This window comes from Mauremys reevesii, linkage group 4 (genome assembly GCF_016161935.1).
Source record: "Mauremys reevesii isolate NIE-2019 linkage group 4, ASM1616193v1, whole genome shotgun sequence".
NCBI lineage: Eukaryota > Metazoa > Chordata > Testudines > Geoemydidae > Mauremys > Mauremys reevesii.
In genome coordinates, this window is record NC_052626.1 from 83,523,264 (window position 1) to 83,544,487 (window position 21,224).

General features: G+C 40.8%; 1 long non-coding RNA gene across 2 annotated transcripts in view; it reads right to left on the reverse strand.

Annotated features, from left to right (window-relative positions):
- Nucleotides 1–21,224, reverse strand: part of LOC120404586 — a 62,609-nt gene that overhangs the window by 38,054 nt on the left and 3,331 nt on the right. For both annotated transcript variants that reach the window (XR_005598047.1, XR_005598048.1), the window contains exons 2-3: nt 13,941–14,096; nt 13,594–13,686 (exon numbers count right to left, since the gene is read on the reverse strand). This is a non-coding gene — a long non-coding RNA (uncharacterized LOC120404586). The remainder of the gene's footprint in view (nt 1–13,593; nt 13,687–13,940; nt 14,097–21,224) is intronic.

Sequence of the window (21,224 nt, forward strand, 5' to 3'; positions counted from 1 at the left end):
CATATTCTCATATCAAAGGACAGCAAGATCAGCTCCTTTCCAAAGTAAATATGGATCATGTGATAACATGAATGAAAATAGGTGCAGAATGATCATTAGGGAAGAGTTTACATTCTGACAGAGTAGCCATTTAACTACTTCTGCTGTGAAATAATTTATTCTAAAGAGAATTCAGTCATTCATTTTTAATTTTACTTTTGTATTTGCAAGCCTTAATTACTGTTGTGAGCCTGAATCCTACAAATAGTCCTTACACCAAGTGTAAGAGCTACTCATATGTGTAAGAGTTAGCCTGACCATCCTTGACATACATATGAATTCTGCCCTCAGTTACATTATGTAATACAAATGATGTCAGTGAGGTTCACCATGTGTAATTGATGACAGAGTAGGGAGCTACCATTTTATTTTGTAGGATTTTTTTAAGTCACCAGAACCCCTCAGTAGTTCACAAACATAAGAGAGGATTCAGTCCCTTTCCCAAGAGCTTTCATATGGTGTTCTTCCTCATTTCCTGTTCTAAACTGTAGCACGGAATTTCTGTATGCTGCCAGGTGGGATTTTCCAAGGTTCTCTACACTGGCCTAACTCTACTCCCATTGGAATCAAAGAGAGTTTCTGCTGAGTACTTTGGACTATGCCACTCTTAAATCACAATCCTGCAGGGAGCTGAGCATCTTTTGTGAGGTGTAGATTGCACTCAACTCCCATTGACGCTGTTCACCACTGCAAAAGCCAGTAGCTGCAGGTATTGGGTAGGCAGGTGGGTGTCCATGTTTGTATATCCAGCCTCCTGAACCAACAGGGGTTTTGCTTGAGAAAGAAATGTAGGGTCGGGCCCCATATGTTTAATTTACAGATAGGGAGTTGGAATTAAATGTGCTATATGAGACCTAAGATATTAGTGTTGACATTCCTATCAACCTCAGTAATTTTAAGCATACAGAAATAAGGCTTAAATTACACTTGCAGAACTTCTTTTGTTGTCATTGAATGTAATATGTTCTTTAGCAGACAGAATATTTCATTACTGGGCAAGTTGACTAACTTTTTAGACACAATGAGCATTTCTGAGGTCAGATAACTCATATTTTGGTAGAACAGGTTCACACAAAGTTTGGCTATTTAACTCATCATCACCAGATTATCTGATGGTGTAAATTAGCATAACTCCATTGGAGTCAATGGAGCTATGCCAAAGTGTGTCAGATAAATATGTAGTCCCTAGATATCTTATAGAAGAAAGATGTGTGCAGAGAATACATCCTTTTCTATAAACTCCAATGAATATAATCAGATACCCAGTAAGCAAGGGATTTCAAATTGCTTTCATTTATGAAGATGTTCTAATAGGAAAACTGTAGCTATATCCACTGAACAAAGTCACGTAAATAAAATGCTGAAGTTCCATAAAAGTTACATCAGGCCCATACTCAGATACAAATTTTCCCAACCCTGTTCAATCTCGCCTTACCCCTGAAGCATGTTAAGAAATGTAACTGCCAGAATGTTTCTGCGTGATACACTTTTTGTCTGATTCACAGCTAGAAAGTGAATGGCTCAGCAGGTTAAATACCAGCAGAGGAAAGTATTTTATTCAGCTATCAGTTGCAAGGATCAGGGAGAAAAATGCAGTGAGGCCTTTCAGACTACAGTACCATGGGAGAAGAAAAACGAGACAGCAGAAGTGTGTGGTAACACAAAAAGAATGTTATCTCAGAGGAGGGAAAATACTTTCAAATGCATAATTGCAAACACATACCCTCAGCAGCTAACCCAGAGCCCTCTCAGACTGCAAAGCTGAGAGTTTGGAAACAGTCCAACGTATCAGTTTTATATGAGAGATCAAAGCGATGAAAGAGAGAGGGAGAGAGAGAGAGAGAATAGCATCAAAAATGATTGATAAAAATATTGCGTTCTTTGATTGGTTTCTGCTCCCCCTCCCTCTTCTGCCCCATTTCCCTCCCAAGTCACCAGGAAGAATGTCAGATCTGTGGTACATCTAGTAACACATACTTGCATGTGAGATGTGCCTATAGGAAAACACCTGCTTACTACACATACCTGCTTAAAATCATTCTTGCAACAAAATGCAGGTAATTATTGCTAGCTACAGTACAATTATTTTAACCCTTTACAGGTTGCAGATATGTATATATTATTTTATATTATGCTATTTTGGCAGCTTTGTGCAACCTTTACTTATGCTGGTGAGCGCTTATATGAATAGTCCTCTCAACCTAAACTGCTACTCACAAGACTTAATGCTCTCACCAATGAGTAAGGACTATAATATACAATATATTGGATTCAGGCACCATAATAAATATTATATCTATTTATTTAGATCTGAATATATGTAGAAAGATTGATAATGCCGACTGATGGTGTTATAGTGGGGGTCATGGTCTCATTGTACTGGGTGCTGTACATAGATACAGTAAGAGACAAGTCCCTACCCAGAAAAGCTTACAATCTAAGGCTTCTTATACATGCATTAAACATCGACCATCATTAGCCATCTGATTTTCTCATAGATATTACAGCAGAGATGAGTCTTAACTAGATATGAAGATATGATATAGATGCACACACATTTAGAAAGGCTATTATTTCAAATAATTTGTATATCACTATACATTTCTGGAAAGTGCTATACAAACATATTGCAAGACCCCCACCCCACATCAATGAGCATAATCTAAGTGCCTTCTCCATCAAATTCTTATTCACATGAGGAGCCCTTACTCATGAAAGTCTTCAGTAAGCCTACTCATATGAATAAGGATTCTTCTGGACTGAGCCATAGGACAAATTGAAAGGGCAAATCATAGTTCTGGCAAAGGAGGTTGGAGAGATTATTGGTGAGGATGAAAAGGGAAGAAGGATTCTCAGAAGGAGTGGGTTTTGAGAAGGTGTTTCGCAGACACAGAAACCTGTTTAGGAAGCAGCATGAATTAAGGTCTGAAGAGGAAAGAGGCAAAGGGGAAAACAAGGGAAGAATACTGGGAAGATTGAGGAGTAAGAAGTAATGATGGCAGCATGGGGCAAGATTATGTATGGGTTTGATGGTAAGGATGAAGATCTTGAATAGGATTCATTAGCAGAGAGAGAAAAAAACAATGAAAGGAACCAAGGAGAGATTACATAAGCAGAGTGATAGAAGAGGAAGCTGACTATCAGAGCAGATTTTGGAAATACAAGAGGACAGAGTACTAAGCAGCAGGGAGGCCAGAGAGGAGAATAGTTTAAACCAGGCAGGAGATGACCAGGTAATCACAAGAGTTTTAGCAACAGAGAGAGAGAGAGACTATTAGGGACAGGAAAGTGATAAATCTTAGCAAGAAAGATGAGAGAAAGAAGTGAAATACCTTGTGGTGGACGTTATAAAATAATATAAACAAGAACAAGAAGATAATACTGTCTTCATGAGCCTGGTTTGTGTACTATTCACCTTAACGGTGTTACTGGTCCTGCATTTAATATCGTGGTGCTAATTAATTAGTGGGCAGATGGCAGGTGAGAGGGGCCAGGTGCATGATTAATACATCTTATCACATGACTCTGCAAGGGAAACTGTGGGCAGAGGAATATGGGACAGTCCTATAGGAAAATTGAGGTGACATTATTAAGGTGAGGGCTAGAGAGGGAGATTGATGGCAGGGGAATGTGGAAGAGAAGGAGGCTAAGGGAAGAGGAGGTCAGCAGAGAGTGAAGGTGGTAAAAGAATGTGGGAGCAGGGAAACTGTCAGGACAGAGGAATGCAAGGTAGCTAGGGGAAGATAGATGCAGGAGACTGAAGGTAAAGTGAAGAAGCCTGGGGAGGGTAATATGAGTGTACTGGAGAGGGAAGGGAGGGAGAGATTGAGTAGGATAGCATGCAAAACTATAGCTTGTGCGTGGAGGGTTTCCCCGAAAGGATTGAGATATTCAGAAAGCAGCAACCAAACCACAATACAGGCTCAAAAAATAAACTCTTGATTTTAAAATCAGTGTTATGTCCTGATTCTTTTGGTGTCTGGTTTCTGATTTTGGGAAGCAGTGTTAGCAATGCTACATTTCTAAACTTTGAGGGAGGTTGAAAGACAGGTCTGGAACAGCACTGTTAATGCTTGGGCCTGACACTAATACAAACTAAATTGCTACTTGTATTCTTCAGATATTTTGATCAAGGAATCTTAAAGTACAAACATTGACAAGAGAAGTTCAAAGGCTAGAACTTAGAATACTTTTTTTTAGCCTTATGACAAGATTAGCTATAATGGGTCAAATTATGCCCCCCTTTGGACCTGCTCAACACTAACAGTGGTTGAGAGAAGAAAGAGGAAAAGAGGTAGTGAAAGTACTAGTGCTACATGAATGCATGCAATAAACTTGGAGAGGAAGGCCGGAATAGCAAGGAAGATTGGTATTAGGGTTACAGCAATGGACTGGTATTCAGGAGTCTGGAGTTTAAGTACTGGCACCACAGATTTCTTGTGTGACTAGGGCAAATCCTTTAAACTCTCTGTGTTTTAGTTCTCCACCTGTAAAATGGGGATTATAATATTCTCTTTGTCTGTCTTGACTATTTAAATTGTTAGCTCTTCAGAGCAGGAAAAGTTTCATACTCTGTTCGTACAGGGCCAGGTACTATGGGGCTCCAATCTACAGTATACAAATAATAAATAATAATTGCCGTGGACTTTCTCACTGTTACAGCTTGTCATTTCTTAACTGTTTGTAGCACCATAGGTGTCGTGTGCCTGGAGCTTTATCGACATGTGAGAAAATATTGTATTTGCCCCCAAAGAATGGGGAAGGGGGAATTTCAACATGCAAACAAATGTGACTAAATAGCTATAGTAATAATAATACGTTTGGGATGTATCCAATTAGATCCAGTGTTCCTTCTTTCTCCCCTCATAGTGGACTATTTGTTTAAATAACACTTAGCCTTCTCATCTTCAGATCACTTTTCAGTTACACTAATTAATCCTCACAACACCCAGTGTGGGAGAGAGGCACCTAGTATTATCTCCATTTTACAGACAGGGACATTGAGATTCAGAGGTTGAATGTCTTGCCCAAACTACAGAAGGGGTCAGTGGCAGAACTGGGATTAGAAAGGAGGCGTTCCTAACAATGTATTCCAGTCATAATTAAAATAATGGATAATGACGTTAGTGGCACTTTCACCTGAGGATCTCAAAGCAAACTTTAAATAATTTCCACAACACCCCTGAGATGTAAGTATTGTTTTATCCATTTGATACTGAGGCACACCAGGTCTTCATTACAAACTTTTGCTGGCACAGCTATGTCTGTCAGGGGTGTGAAAAGGTGTGATCCCTGACTGACCTATAGCTGTGCCTGCAAAAGTCCTTAATGTAGACAGTGTTATAGTGTCAAATCTGTGCTTTTGCTGGTGTGTCCTATTTTACTGGGGGAGGACGAGCTGGAATAAGCTACACAACCAAAAGCACAGCTTTGCCAGCATAAGCTGCATCCAGCCTAGGAGCACTTTGCCCATATAGTATGCCAGTATAGCTAGACTAACCTAACCCCCAGTGCAGATAGTACTGTGCTGACAGGAAGGCATCTCCCGTCGACATAGCTACCACCTCTCAGGGAGGTGGAGTATCTACAGTGACAGGTGAAGCTCTCCCATCGGCGAAGGTAGCTTCTTCACTAAGTTGCACAACTGAAAGTGTAGACTAGCCCCAAGAGTCTTAACCCTCAGTCTCTGGCTCTAGTCATTAGGATCATGTTATCACTTTGAAAAGGCTACATTGCATAATCTGGATCCTATCAAATACATTTCATATGTGAATATAGTCGTACATTTAGTGAAACAAACGGGAAATGCTCAAGGAGTACCATGCCAAATATGAGGAGATAAGCAAAGAGCATACTGAAGTCTGGAGGAAGAGGCCAAGTTATTCTAGATATCAGAAGGACAAGAGAGGAAATGCAGGGAGCTGGTGTTAGAGAAAACATGTGAGGAAAGACCAACCCAGAGGCAAAAAGCAGCGGGAAAAACCAGTAAGCTACAGCTGAAGCACACATACACATGAGAGCACCAATGCCAGAAGTGTTATATCTGATAGGATGTCTCCTGGGGGAGTTAGTTAACCTACAGTGGTGACATGAGTTACTTACAGTATTTACCTACTGAAGTTATCAGGAGATAACCTGTAGTGCCTGCAGAGCAAGTTACTGACTAGTTATACTGTAGTCAGTTACCACATAGTTTCAGCAAAAAGAACAAGGAGTACTTGTGGCACCTCAGTGATACATCCTAGTAGCTATGCAGAAAAACAGACCAGTACTGAACATGTGGGCAATGAGAACTGGACTTTAACCATCTCCTGGTTGTGTGTGTGTGTGTGAGGACAGGAGTTGGTCAAAAGCTGCAGTAATTCATAAAACAAATGCTCAGCATTTCTGTAGCACTTTTCACACATTCACTCCTTGATATTCATAACACCTTTGTGAGGCATGTGAGTAAAAATTATTATCCCCATTATAGATGGGAAAAATGAGGCAGAGGGGTAAAGTGATTTGCCCAAAAGCATGAAGGGAGGTTGGTGTTAAAGCCTGGGTTTTTGGCATTCCTAGCTCCAAGTTCAGCCTCTAGCTCAGAGCTCTCACTTAGACCATACACATGGTCTATATCTGTTGCCACTGAAGTCAGTGGCAAACTCTTACCAGTTTCAATAGGAACAGTCTGAAACCTGCTCACATTAGTTATGCAAATAGTCCCACTGACTCTACCAAAACTATATGCATAAGTAAGATGAGCAGCATTTGGCCTACAGTAGCTATTTAGTATGTCTTCTACTTGTGTTCTTTATCCTGTGTCAACATGCTAGACAATAAGGTGGTCTGAGTGCTCTTTGGGACAGAGTTCTGCTGTACAAATACTCTGCCCTTGATTTCAGGATAACAGTGGCAGTACTGAGGGGTTATAGTTTTGCTAAAGAGGGGAAAGTACCAGAGAGGCTGGATAAACCACCTGGAGATGGTATGTTGAAATCTCACATATATTCTTAAATATGCTTTTTAAATGAATGAATAATTTAGCACAATAATTATTTTTCATGGCAAGGCAAAGTGCCCATAATACCTGGGGAAACGAGAGTGGCACATAGATGAATATGATTCAGCGGTGGCTAACAATCTGGTGGTTAGTTCCTGTGAGATATTTCCCTGAATAAAACAAAAATGATGACACAGAGAGAAAATGGATACTCAAGGTATCTCTGAGAGGTTTCTCTCTCTCTTTCTAAGATCATATGCACACGATCACAAGGTGGTAATTGCCCATGAAAAAAAATGTGCTAGAAAGCTCTGAGATTTCTTATTTTTGTTGGGAGAAATAAGCTACCCATTTGTTTTATAAACACCATAAGGAAGCAGCACTGTTCACGTAAACAAGAGCTCATAAATCAGAGAGATTATTTTTGGATCGTGTTCAGATAAATAAGATCCAACAAAGTTGATCCAAGACAAAAACCCTGGCTCCATATGCCTCTTGAACAATGGGAAGGAAGGTTGAAAAAACAAACAAACCCGGATCTACATATTGCAAATGGCCTTGTTTTCTATAATGGGCTGTACCAAGTCACTAGATCACAGCATCTCCAAACTTTGGGGTGCTTTACATCTAGGTTCCTCTTCAGACTTAGATTCCTTACCTATAATAGATGAATGTTTCCTAGCGCTCTTTGTGAATAGCTTATCCAGTTTCAATTCACCCTCTTTGTACACCTTTTGGATTCACTCTTTGTGAACGCTGGTGCAATCTAAGTTTTGTGGAAAATCAGTGTTTGTGAAAAGTAAATTTTAGACTGAGATTTTGCTGAGATTCATTTAGAGCCAAAGTGGAAGTAGTTTATAAAAGAGAGGTCATCCCACCAGGGAACAAAAAGAACATCATATAGCTTATGTGACTAGTCACAAAGCCCACACAGGCCTGATCCTACACCATTAAAGTCAATGGAAGCTTTGCCATTGACTTCAATAGTACAATCAAGCCCACAGTGAATTCCAAATAATTGGGTGCATACTTCCTATGAACAGTTTGTGGAAAATCCATAGGCTCAAATATATTTATAAAAACATTCATGAACAATGTTCATATAACAAATTAATACAAATCATACTCTATTCATGGACAAATCATACAGAAAAAGAGCAACATCTGCTGAATAAATTGCTTGCAACTTATAGTTCCCCCAGCTGTGTAATCACTCAGATATTTCACAATTAGATCTTTTTAAGTACCTAGATAGAGAGGATAGCTCAAATATTTACTGCACATGTGAAAAAGCTTTCATTTAGAGAGATATTTTCCTATGATTAAGTTGTTTATTTAGGGTAAAATTTTCAAAATCAACTAAGTGACTTTGGGACTTACGTCCCATTTTCAAAAGTCATGTAGTGATTTCAGTAAAATTGAGTTTTTAGGAGTTAGGCACCGAAACATCTTTGTGGATCTGGGTCTTAGGGACAAAATTTTAAAGGTATTGAGGTCTCTAAAGATGCAGGTAGGTGCCTAGTGAGCTTTTCAAAAGTGCGTAGGCAACTTAGGCTTTGAAAGTCTCCAGATTTCTGGGATATATTGGTTGCTAGTTGGTCCTAGTTAATTTTAAAATGCTATGTTGGGAACTGTCAAGACAATGACCCTTTTACTGGCATTCTGTAAGCTCAAGTATTCAACTACTTATCACCTCTAGGAACAGAAAATCAGAGGGAACCCTAAAGTGGAAGGCTTCATAGCAGTTTCTTTTGGAAATAACAGCAAGGAGTCCCAGGCATCTTCCCAAACAAGGAAGTCATTCTTTGGGATGAGTGAGCTGTGAATGGGGATGAATGAGTGTCTTGGACAGAGATGACTACGTTGAGCTGTGAAGGAACTAACATCTCATGTGAGGAAAAAAGGAGGTGGAGGGGTGGGAAAGGCAGAGAACTCTAACTAGCTCACTTTTTTCAGGATTTGTATTTATTTTATATCACTGATCAGAAGAGGCAAGCGGCAGACTTAAGTGCCCTATGAAATAGGGTAACTAATGGACCCCAGATGCCCTGTTTGTTTCCTTCATTATTCAGTCTAGACCTTCAAAGCTGTTTGCAGCGTGAGGTATCAGAGGGAGGTAAAGTGTTTTGTTAACAGATTCCAAAGAGCTTGGAAAATAGGTCCACATAAGCTGTTAGAAATGTTTCAGATACTGTATTATGTGTATTCTTCATCTGCACGTAGTGGGGAAAATGTGAGGTGGACGGTACCTTGATTTTTAAGAAAAGAAAATCTGAACAATGCTTAAACAGTGACAGTCCTTTCCTTGTATATGGAACTTTTGAGCCAATATTCCCAAAAGCACTTTTAATACATTAATGAATTGGCCTGACAACACCCATGAAGGATAAACTGAGAAACAGGGAGATTAAGTGACTTGCTATAGGTTACACAGTGAGCCATTGGTCTGGAAAATAACCCAGGAGTCCTGTCTTCTTGTCCCCTGTCCTTACCACTAGACAACATTGTTTACCTAGGAATGGTATTATGGAGCTCATTGGGAGCTGCTTCATATTTCAGTTTTGCTTTGATGTTCACCCTAGAAGAATTCTCCCAGTATATTTCTGAACTTTCATTACTCATCATAAACAGAGATGGGCCTCAACTAGACCCACATATCCAAATCCCTTGCATTTTGTGTCAATTCAGAACTAGATCTGGATTCAGATACACACTTTGTGGCTCAAGCCCATCTCTAATTACATGCACACACTCACTAGAGAGAGAGAGAGAGAGAGAGAGAGAGAGAGAGAGAGAGAGTCTGTGTAATTAGAAATGGGAGTAATTAGAGATGGGCCTGAGCCACAAAGTGCCTGCTCTTTGGATTTTAAAAAGGTTTTATAAAGAATCCGCGGCTGGATGCAACTCAGATCTGCCTTCTTCCTTTGACTTTTTGCCTTCTTGATTTTTAACACTGGCTCTATATTTACCTCTGAGAACATTGTTAGCGGAAGGCCTACAATTCATTACATCCTGTACACTAAGATGGCCCTGTACGCTCAGATGTTTCCGAGTCACTTAGGGTATAAGGAAGTACTGTATGCTGCATCCTTTCTGTTACTGTCTGACACCTTCTTGTTAGATTCTCCAGCCTTATCTTAAAAGACACAATGGCACCACCTAAAGGGCATATTATGTACATGGGAAGTAGTACTAATGCATCTGCAGTAGTCCTCTGTAGGCTCTCATATGTATTAATATGTAGTGCTGACAATAAGTGAGTCATATTCAGTAGCTCTCTAGGGGTTTGTTTTTTTTCAGAAGCCAATGCAATATTAAACTTAATAATGACCATGGAAATTACTCAGACAGAACAATATCAATCACTAAAATAAGACATAATAGGAAGATAAAACAAGATACTCTTGTTCCCTTACTTGAAATTAACAAAACACATATGTCTAATATAACAATTTAAGCAGTTTTAAGGAAGACAAGAGATAGTAAGAGATAAACTCCAAGACAACAGTGAACCCATACCTCACACACACAATTTTGTGTTAGTATAATGATAACATAGTTAAATCTGGGGATAACTTGCCCCTGGTCTTAGACTGAGGTATTGAAAGAATCCAGTATTATTAAAGAAGTAGATTTATGAAGTTATGTACTGAAATCCGTTCTGAAACCTTAATGACTGTGTAACATTGTTCTGTTTCTTAATTTTAAAGGACCAAGTCTGCAGTTTAATCAATGTCCTTCAAGATCTTGTATTTTTAAGTTATTTTGAGAGGGGTCTCTCTAGCTCAGGGGGATTGTTAATGGGCTTGGGAGACACACCTGAAAATTGCCAGTTCAATGTCCAACACTGGTTGGTAATGGTGACCCAGAGTCATTGCCATCTGATAGGTGTCTACTGTGTGAACTCACTACATGGTCTCAATCTGGTTACTAGTGGGTGGTGTCTCAGCACAAGAAACATAACAATTGGTGCCTTCGCTAGTTTCTCAAAAGAGAGGCCATGGATTGAATGGGCATAAAGAGTGAACTGCCCTCTAACCCTCAGGTCAGGATTAAGGCATAGTGGTAGGACTGGGTGGGGAAGTTTTCAATGCTACTGCCTTTTCTGTGCATAAATAGAAGCCCTCAGTCCCAGGCTGTGAAAATGAACAGGAAGGTCACATCAATATTTTTGTTTTAGAAGTGGTTTCTCAGTTCTGGGAGCAAAATGAATGTGAGAGACTGGAACATATTCAATATATAATATGGGAGGGATGGGGACGATGGCCTTAAAAACAGCCATTGGGGTCAGTTTTTTCAAAAGAAGTCAACACCCACTGAGCTATTTAAATGGGGGTACATAGCCTGCAACTGCACTTTGGAAAGTCTGCCCACTCCATTTAGGTGCCAGATTAGCAGTTGCTGAGCACTGGCCCCTAGACTAATAATGATGAAGTACTTAATATCTGATAGCACCTTCCAGCCAAACTCCCAAAGCTCTTTATAAGATTAATGGCCTAAGCCTCACAATGCCCCTGGGGTGCTGGTCACTATTTTACCTATTTTATAGATAAGAAAACTGAGATTAAGTGACTTGTCCAAATGACAAGTCTTTGGCAGAGGCAAGATAGAACCCAAATCTCCTCATTCTATTCCTGTTCTTTAACTACAAGATCACTGAAGTGTGAGTAATGGTAAATATTTATATTATGGTAACATCCCATTCAGGATTGGGGCCACATTCTGTTGTGCTACATGCAGATAGAAAAGAGACAATCATCTTTCCTCACAGGACACTGATGCTTCATAATAATTCCAGAGTGAGACTTTGGGTCATAGGATTTTCCTGATGCATGTGTGTATTCTGCCCTTACCCCTTTGAAAGCCAAGTTTCAGCCCACAGCAAATTTTCCCAGCCAGACTAAACCGCCTGAAAAATAACTTAAATAAGGCTTACAGTGGAAAAGCTGACACAACTTTAGTGATAGACATGCTAGCTGGCAAGGCTACAATACAGGTGGAAAACGGGAAGGGGTGGTGTAGTGTGAACCACTCTTTAAATGCAATACACACAGTATAGTATTAAAAGGAAAAAGTTCACTTTTTTTCATCTTTTCATTGGTACGACCCATAAAAAGAAATTCCAGCTATATCACATTCATAAAGTTCCCTCAAATGCTCTTTTTAGTAAAGCTAAAGGCAGCCAGTTAATTTACAGATACTTTTAAAAGGGGACTATAAAACCCATTCCTCGTGTTTCAATTAGAAATGAGCCAAAACAGTTCATAAAAGATTGGTTACCTCCAAGTGTAGGAATACCTGCCAACCCCCTGGACATTTTAGTAACAGTGCACTTCATACTCATTATTGACCCGCTGGCTAAAAAGGACCATTGGTTCAAATCGACTTGTGGGGATTAAGGCTTCAGTCGTTGCCTTGGTGTTGGGTTCTTTAACTCTTTCCATAATTGCTAGTTCAACCACTGCTGTAAAACCAAGTTTATTAGTCCTTATTGAGGCCAAAATCCCATTAAAATCCATAGGATTTAGTTCTGGGTAAGGACTTCAGGATTTAGTTCTTAATTTACGTCGCTGAGTGCAAAATGGCCAACTAGCTAGACTTCATCAAATGGTTATGGAGCAGTGGGAGTTCTTGCCACCTTCTGCTGCCTTGCTTTATATCTATAGGGCAACCATTCACAAGGATTATATTCCTAGTGTAGACAGGGTAGAATTCTGGAACGCGTTTCAGCCCATGTTCTGGATTGCCTATTAACCAGACTTATTTTAACACAGATCTGTGAGAAATATCTTTGTATTGCTATGTTATTTAAAAATCCATTTTCAAATGGTCATTATAAATGTAGTTTAAAGTTGAATTTTGATTTTATTTTAACACCAATTGGGCTATTTCTAAATTTTATGTAATGTACTTGCAAGAATCTATTTTTATTTTGTCAAAAGATTTGGGAAGAGGGGAATGGATGGCTCAGAGGATTAGTCATGATATATAAAGCCTTTGCCTCTAGATTAACAATTCAAATAATTGCAAATTTTGATTGCAAAACAACTGCAGGAGTGGACTTTGTGTCTTAAATGTTCAAAAGCCTGGCCTTCCCTTTTGTGCATCTCTATCTTTTTTCAGCCTTAAATAAATAACAGGCACAAATTTCAGCACTTAGATGGCTAACAACTGGATGTGTGAAAGGTTACCCTTCTGGTTAATTTGTGGGTATAAAAAGTACAAAAGGAAGGTCAGGCAGAGAAACAGCTGAAAATGTAGTCCTATCTCTCTCTTACTCAGCTAATTGTTGCATACAAATCAACATTGCACAACCTAGTGCGTGTATTTTAAGCTTAATAGGTACTCTCATTTATCATTCACAACTTGTTCTAATATGAAAGTCAGAACATATCTTTAATACAAACCACAGTTTCTTTGTCCTGTCCAGTGGAGAACAGATTATTTTTTTGCTGCAACATTACCACCTGCAGCAAGTCCAACATCTCACTTCTGTGAAAGAGTCTGAAAGAAATCCCTGTACAATACATACCTTATTTTATTTCTTAAGTTTAAGAAAGTAAAAGAATTACCTCTCCATCAGTAATGTCAGCTTTGACCGCCCATTTGTCAGCTTCTCACACAAATTTTTCTGTATCTTCTTTCAGAGTGGTAGCTGTGTTAGTCTGTATCAGCAAAAATAACAAGGAGTCCTTGTGGCACCTTAAAGATTAACAAATTTATTTGGGCATAAGCTTTCATGGGCTAGAACCCACTTTGTCATGCAGTCTCTTATGCATGAAAGGACCTTCATGAGTTCATCATAAGCCCCCTGTATCATTGCATGCAAGTCCCTCCTGACGACCATCTGCATCATTATGTCTACCACATAAGAAACTCACTAACTGACAGTTGAATAATTTAGGTATAATTTACATACCCTACTTTAACATATTTGTTTTCACATTGGTATATTTGTTGCTCTGCTTCACTCAATCCACTGTCCCTTTGTTTGCTTTTCTGTCTTTAGACTTGTGAGTTCTTTATTGTTTTGTTTGTCTTCTGTATTTGGAAAGCTCCCAGCACACTAAGGGAGCTACCAGAAATAAACAACAAAAACAGAATAGAAGGATTACAAATAAATATATCAATATGTCATGAAGTTTCCACTATATGTATATATTTGTGTGTATGAAGGTCTATATCATGGACAGGATTATATTGAGATTCCAGAAGCAAAGGAAGGTGTGAGAAAGTAGCAGAGGATAGGAGGATGGGGAGGTATGAAGAAAAAGGTAATGGGAAAGGTATGGGCAAGAGGAAGAAGAGGATATTTACATGTATTATTTTAAGTGCTGTTTTGAAAAAAAAACATTTTTATTAAGGAGATGTCTTTGGTGCTCTGAGTCTGTCTCTGTTCAGAAGGCTGTCTAACAAGGTTAAAATAATTTCCAAGAAATGCTTGTTCTGTCTATACATTAGGCATGATTTTATCTGACTACATTTCACAAGCCACTTCTGACACCCAAGATAAGACATGTCAATAGCTTTGCCAGTAGAGATTTTCACTCTTTTAGCATATCATATACATCTTCTATCTTAGTGAAATATCATCTTCCTTTACTAATACAGATGCTACCAGTACCCATTTTTTAAAATAAGGTCAACCTGAAACAGTATCAGGCATAATGAAGGAAATACCATGAAAGAGAATGATGACTGTAGGAGTCCCGTTATCATTAGGAGCCACATATAGATTATTCTAGTTCATGAACCAAACCAGAGCAGAGAAGTTGCTGGTATATGTTACTTTCCTGGCTATTGTCACTTGGTTACTGACCATCCAAAGAACAGTTCCTGCATAGCATCATAGTGTCAGTGTTAAGTGCTAGCTTGACAACACCAGTGACACATGTACAGTGTCTCTGCTTATCTGTCCTCTCCTTTTCCTCGACTACAGAACAAACCATTAGAACATTCAGAGCTCTTAGAGGAATAATAACTGAAGAGCACATATGTAATGTAGGATACCTCATGTATTCTGTCCGCTGCTGGCCAGAAGACACTCACTTGGCTTGGGTAAGCCTATGAGCAGTGAGTGGCTCCCTGTCCAGTGGCTAGATTCCATGTGTGTGTCCTGCACATTTCTACAGCTGAGATTGAGAATGGGATCCTCTTGGAGTCTCAACAGCAAGTTTACAAGAAGAATCAATAAGGGAGTCTTCTCCATTTGAGCCAGTAAATGCTGTGTTAAATTTGTCTCACCTGGAGCTTGCCTATCTTAGGGCTTGTATACACTGGCAAGTTTTGTCGAAGAAACTAATGTTGACATGAAAAAAATCGACAAAACAAAGTCGCCAAAGCATGTCTACATTTGCTCCCTCTGTTGACAGATCGTGTCCACATTCCGGGCACCATTGTCAACAGCAAGAGCAATGGCCTGTGGGGATGTATCCCACAGTGCCTGGCAACACCATCAGTCACTAGGTGTTGTGGGAATGCGGAAACGGAGCACGGCGCATCCTGGGACATGCAAAATGTGCCGTCATGCACCGCTTTGTGTCCCAGCCCTCCAAAGGGCTCTGGCTTCCTTTCACGCCATCTTAGCAACTGTCAGCCTTTTGTAGTGCGCGCTAGCATCTGTAGTGAGAGAGGATGGATCCCGCACTTCTCTCCTATGCACTGTTGGCTGTCAGGAGGACATCACGCATGGCAGCAGAGTTACTCGCAGAGTTACTCGTGAAGTTACTTACAGAGGATGAGTCACAGGCACCCGAGTGTGATATGGACAGCAGCTACTTATCAGTGCTTTGTGCATTCACAGAGCAACTGCGTATGATAGACCATCACTTTTGGGCTAGGGAAGCAAGCACTGATTGGTGAGATCGCATTGTCAGGCAGGTGTGGGATGAAGACCAGTGGGTATAGAACTTTAGGATGAGTAAAGCAACCGTCCTGGAGCTATGTGCTGAGCTGGCCCCCAACCTGCGGTGCAAGGACACCAGAATGAGAGCTGCCCTTCCGGTAGAGAAGTGTATTGCAATCGCTGAAGCTGGAGAATCCAGACTGCTACCGGTCAGCTGCAAATCAATTTGGAGTGGGGAAGTCCACTGTTGGGGCTGTATTACTCCAAGAGTGCAGGGCAAGAAATTGCATCCTGTTGTGGAGGACCGTGACTCTGGGAAATGTGCATGAAATAGTGGATGGCTTTGCAGAGATGAATTTCCCTGTGGCGGGGCGACTGATGGCACACACATTCCAATTTTAGTGCCAGCCCACCTTGCCTCAGAATATACCAGTAGAAAGGGATACTTCTCCATAGTGTTGAAGATGCTTGTGGATCACCGGGGGCGTTTCATGGACATCAATGCAGGCTGGTCTGGAAAGGTGCATGACACACGCATCTTCAGGAACAGTGGCCTGTACAGTAAGCTGCAGATGGGGACTTTCTTTCCAGACCACAAGATCACAGTGGGGGATGTGGAAATGCCCATAGTAATCCTGGGAGACCCGGCTTACCCTTTACAGCCCTGGCTCATGAAACCTTACGGAGGGCACCTGGACAACTGCAAGGAGCGTTTTAACAACAGGCTGAGCAGGTGCCGCATGGCAGTCAAATGTGCCTTTGGCCGTTTGAAAGGTTGCTGGGTGTCTTAATGTCAGGCTAGACCTTACCAAGGATAATATTCCCATGGTCATAGCTGTGTGCTGCACTTGGTATAATTTGTGTGAATCTAAGGGTGAAATGTTTGCTCGTGTGTGGAGCACTGAGGCAGAGCGCTTGGCTGCACAGTTTGAACAGCCAGATGCTAGGACTGTCAGAGAGGCCCAGAGGGCTGCTATTAACATCTAAGAGGCTTTGTGGAACCACTTTGACAATGAGGGCCAGTAACACATATCTGCTTTGGAATTGCTTCCCTGGTACATCCATGTACAATTTTGTGGCCCAAGATCCATGCAACAAAATGCTTTAAAAGCCTGTTCCAAAGAGTGAATTGATTGCTATACGCTTTTGTAGAACACTGTAGAATAAAAACACTGTACCATTAAATAACTTAGCCTTTATTTATTGTTAAAAAGGGTAAAACCTCACAACTGTGCGTAGCTCCAGCTATCATTGTGCAAGCTGTGAGATGGGGTGGAGTGATGGGGAAACTCAGGAGGGCTGTGAAGTGAAAAGGAATGTGTGGGCATAGAGGAGGTGGGGTTGGCAAAGAATTGTGCACGTGCATGTGCTGCAGTGGAGGTTGACCACAGATCTGCTCAGTCTGCAGCTGTAACAAAGACTTGAGCATCTCTGTCTGATGGTCCATAACTTTTATCATCCGCTCTGTCACTTGCCTAGCAAATGCTGCATTCTCTTTTCTGTCCTGCCTTTCCGCTTCCCAGAACTCTTTGCATTCCCTGGTCTGTTTCTCATCGCGCTGCATCACCTCCCAGAACATGTCTTCTTTGCTGGTGCTTAGGGTTCTACCTTATCTGCCAAAACTGTTCAGCTGCGGTGTGTGGTGTGTTCTTCAAGGTCTGTGTTGCACAGAAGAGGGATTGTTACATTCCAGCAAATGACTGAAACATCTTAGTAACAAGGGCCTTTTGCTAGTCTCACTTTCTCACTGAGACTCTAGGCAGGCACACAGCTCCGCAAGCACTGCAATCATGGTGAGTGTCAGGAGTGGGGAGAAGGTGGTTGTGCATATGGACAAAACGGCCACGACTTGCAGGGCAGCTTTGAAGGGAACTCATTCTAAAATTATCACACACTTTTTCATAGGTGGTCAACCTGCTGGCTGACATCTCACTGCTGAAGGTAACCAGGGCCCAACTACTGCATGCTTGCGGCTTTCACCCCGGCCTATATGCAGCTCAGCTATGTGCCGCTTTGGTCCCAACTCCAGTGATTACTAAATGGCATGGTACAGTCCTACAATGAGGGAACTAACAAGGCTGCAATCCCTTGGAATCTGTGGCAGAGGATTAACAAGTACCTCTTGGAAACTTTCCAGAGCCTCTCTCTGGAGGATTCACTGCAGGTCTTGAGGTCCATCGACAGCCTGCTTGGCCATGCAGATTAGCTACACAGGGCAATGTCCAGCTCACAGAAAACACCACCTGCCTCCCACTTTTCGATTCCCCACACAAGCCACAGCAACTTATCTGGCATCTCATCTGCTTCCTGCTCCCCGTTGAGCACTTCTGGAGTGGAGAAAAGTTCTTGGCCGCCTGCCCCACCAGGCGACCCTGCTGGGAGCTCCACATCCTCTTCTAGTTCGACTTCTTCATCCAGAATTTCAGCCTCTGGGTTACCTCCTTTCTGCTGCCTGCAAAGTAACCATGGGGCTATTGGCGATGGAGGTGGGGTCACCACCAAGGATAGCATTCAGCTCCTTATAAAAGAGGCAGGTCTTAGGTGCACTATCAGAGCAATGGTTCGCCTCCCGCACCATATGGTACACCTGCCTCAACTCCTTTATCTTGGCTCTGCATTGCTGCATGCCCCGATCATAGCCCTTTTCGCACAAGCCTCAAGAAATTTGCCCATATGTGTCCTGATTCCTACAGGCCACTCACAGCTGCAACTGAACAGACTCCTCTCTCCATATATTGATCAGATCCAACAACTCAGCGGTGGTCCAAGCGGGAGCATGTTTGGTGCGATAGCCAGCCATGCTCACCCGGGAAGCTCATCTGGGAAGCCAGCAAGCAGGAAATGAGATTTAAAATTCCCGGGGCTTGCAAGGGGGAAGGGCGGGTTGGCAGCAGGGCAGCGGAGTTCAAACTGCTGACCAGAACGGTGGCATGGGAATTGTGGGACACTTTCTGGAGGCCAATAAAATTGAAAAAAAAAAGCTGTGGTGTCTACATTGGCTATTTGTCGACAATAAAGGGAGGGGAAACAACAAACATCTCTCACAGGGTGGAAGTATTTTGTCGCCAAAACTGGGCTTTTTTTTTTTTAAAGTCCCATTGCAGTGTGTATGCTATTGCTGTTTTGTCGCCAAAAGGCAGTTTTAGAGTGCCCTTAGAGTGGCAATAGTAACAATCTCATATTGACAGTCATATGAGTGGAAGGCAGCACAGCCCCACATGTATGATAGTTCCTGAAAATAAGACAACAAAAGAAAAATATAATGCTGGGGAAACTAAAGCTGTCATTTAAAAAAAGTAAAGTAAAGAGAAATGGACTGGCAAATTGGAAACCCCTTAAAGCTAAGTCTAGTAATAACCAAGAGAAAGTCATAAGAACATAAGAACATAAGAACGGCTGTACCGGGTCAGACCAAAGGTCCATCTAGCCCAGTATCTGTCTACCGACAGTGGCCAATGCCAGGTGCCCCAGAGGGAGTGAACCTAACAGGCAATGATCAAGTGATCTCTCTCCTGCCATCCATCTCCATCCTCTGACGAACAGAGGCTAGGGACACCATTCTTACCCATCCTGGCTAATAGCCATTTATGGACTTAGCCACCATGAATTTATCCAGTCCCCTTTTAAACATTGTTATAGTCCTAGCCTTCACAACCTCCTCAGGTAAGGAGTTCCACAAGTTGACTGTGCACTGCGTGAAGAAGAACTTCCTTTTATTTGTTTTAAACCTGCTGCCTATTAATTTCATTTGGTGACCCCTAGTTCTTGTATTATGGGAATAAGTAAATAACTTTTCCTTATCCACTTTCTCAACATCACTCTTGATTTTATATACCTCTATCATGTCCCCCCTTAGTCTTCTCTTTTCCAAGCTGAAGAGTCCTAGCCTCTTTAATCTTTCCTCGTATGGGACCCTCTCTAAACCCCTAATCATTTTAGTTGCCCTTTTCTGAACTTTTTCTAGTGCTAGAATATCTTTTTTGAGGTTAGGAGACCACATCTGTACACAGTATTCGAGATGTGGGCGTACCATGGATTTATGGGCAATAACATATTCTCAGTCTTATTCTCTATCCCCTTTTTAATGATTCCTAACATCCTGTTTGCTTTTTTGACCGCCTCTGCACATTGCGTGGACATCTTCAGAGAACTATCCACGATGACGCCAAGATCTTTTTCCTGACTCGTAGCTAAATTAGCCCCCATCATGTTGTATGTATAGTTGGGGTTATTTTTTCCAATGTGCATTACTTTACATTTATCCACATTAAATTTCATTTGCCATTTTGTTGCCCAATCACTTAGTTTTGTGAGATCTTTTTGAAGTTCTTCACAATCTGCTTTGGTCTTAACTATCTTGAGCAGTTTAGTATCATCTGCAAGTCAAAAATATAATAAGCAAACCCAGAAGTCAAAGTGGTCATGAATTTTCCTTTTGACAATTAATAGTCAATACACATGTTTAGTTTAAAAATTCATAACAATACTTGCACATCTCATTCATTTAACCAAGGCACCTAAGGTGTTGCCTGGGGCTAATAAAAGTCATCAGTTGAGTTATCCCTAAATTCTTTAGTTAACCCTAAAAGCCTGATTATCTTTTTCATGCTGGCATTTGGGATTAAGTAGGGAGTTTTTTCTCTGAATAAAGGTTCTTTAGGAGTTCTTCAAGATGTGTGTCAAGTTTCATGGCAGCATCAGCCACATCTGAATATGTGTGATTAGTATTACCTTACAGTAACTTTCCTTTTAAAACATGACAAATTCGCAATCATTTTTCATTTCTTCTAATGAAGTTCCCATAGTCAATATTTGCAAAATAATCTATTACACCTAGGAACTCATGAGCCTAAAACTACAAAACTTTGATCATAAAAGATTGATAGCCCACATGTAGGGGAGGGACCATCTTTTTTGTTCTGAGTTTGTACTGTGCCTAGTACAGTGGGGTCTTGGTTCACAATAATAGCTCCTAAGTGCTACAGTAATTCAAATAATATATAATAGTAAGTCTTAAAATGTTCACAAGAATGTTGTTTTCTTATGGCCACTTCAGCTGAAGTTAGAATTTATCAGAAATATAGTGTAAGTGCAAATCATTATAACAGCACACTGAAAGTTAAGAATATTCCACTGTTAACACACAAGTATCTAGTTTTCTAAATGAGTGTAACATTATAAAATTGGTAGTCCCCTTATACGTACATTTATCTAATTGGAACCTGGCTGAGTGCACAGTTTTGTATTTACGTTCAACTTTCTTGAATGTATATTTGTGTTTCATCGTACATTTGGCATCAGTATATGATTAAACAAATTTTAATAATCAAAGTCAAGAAGAACCATGAGTAGATGTAT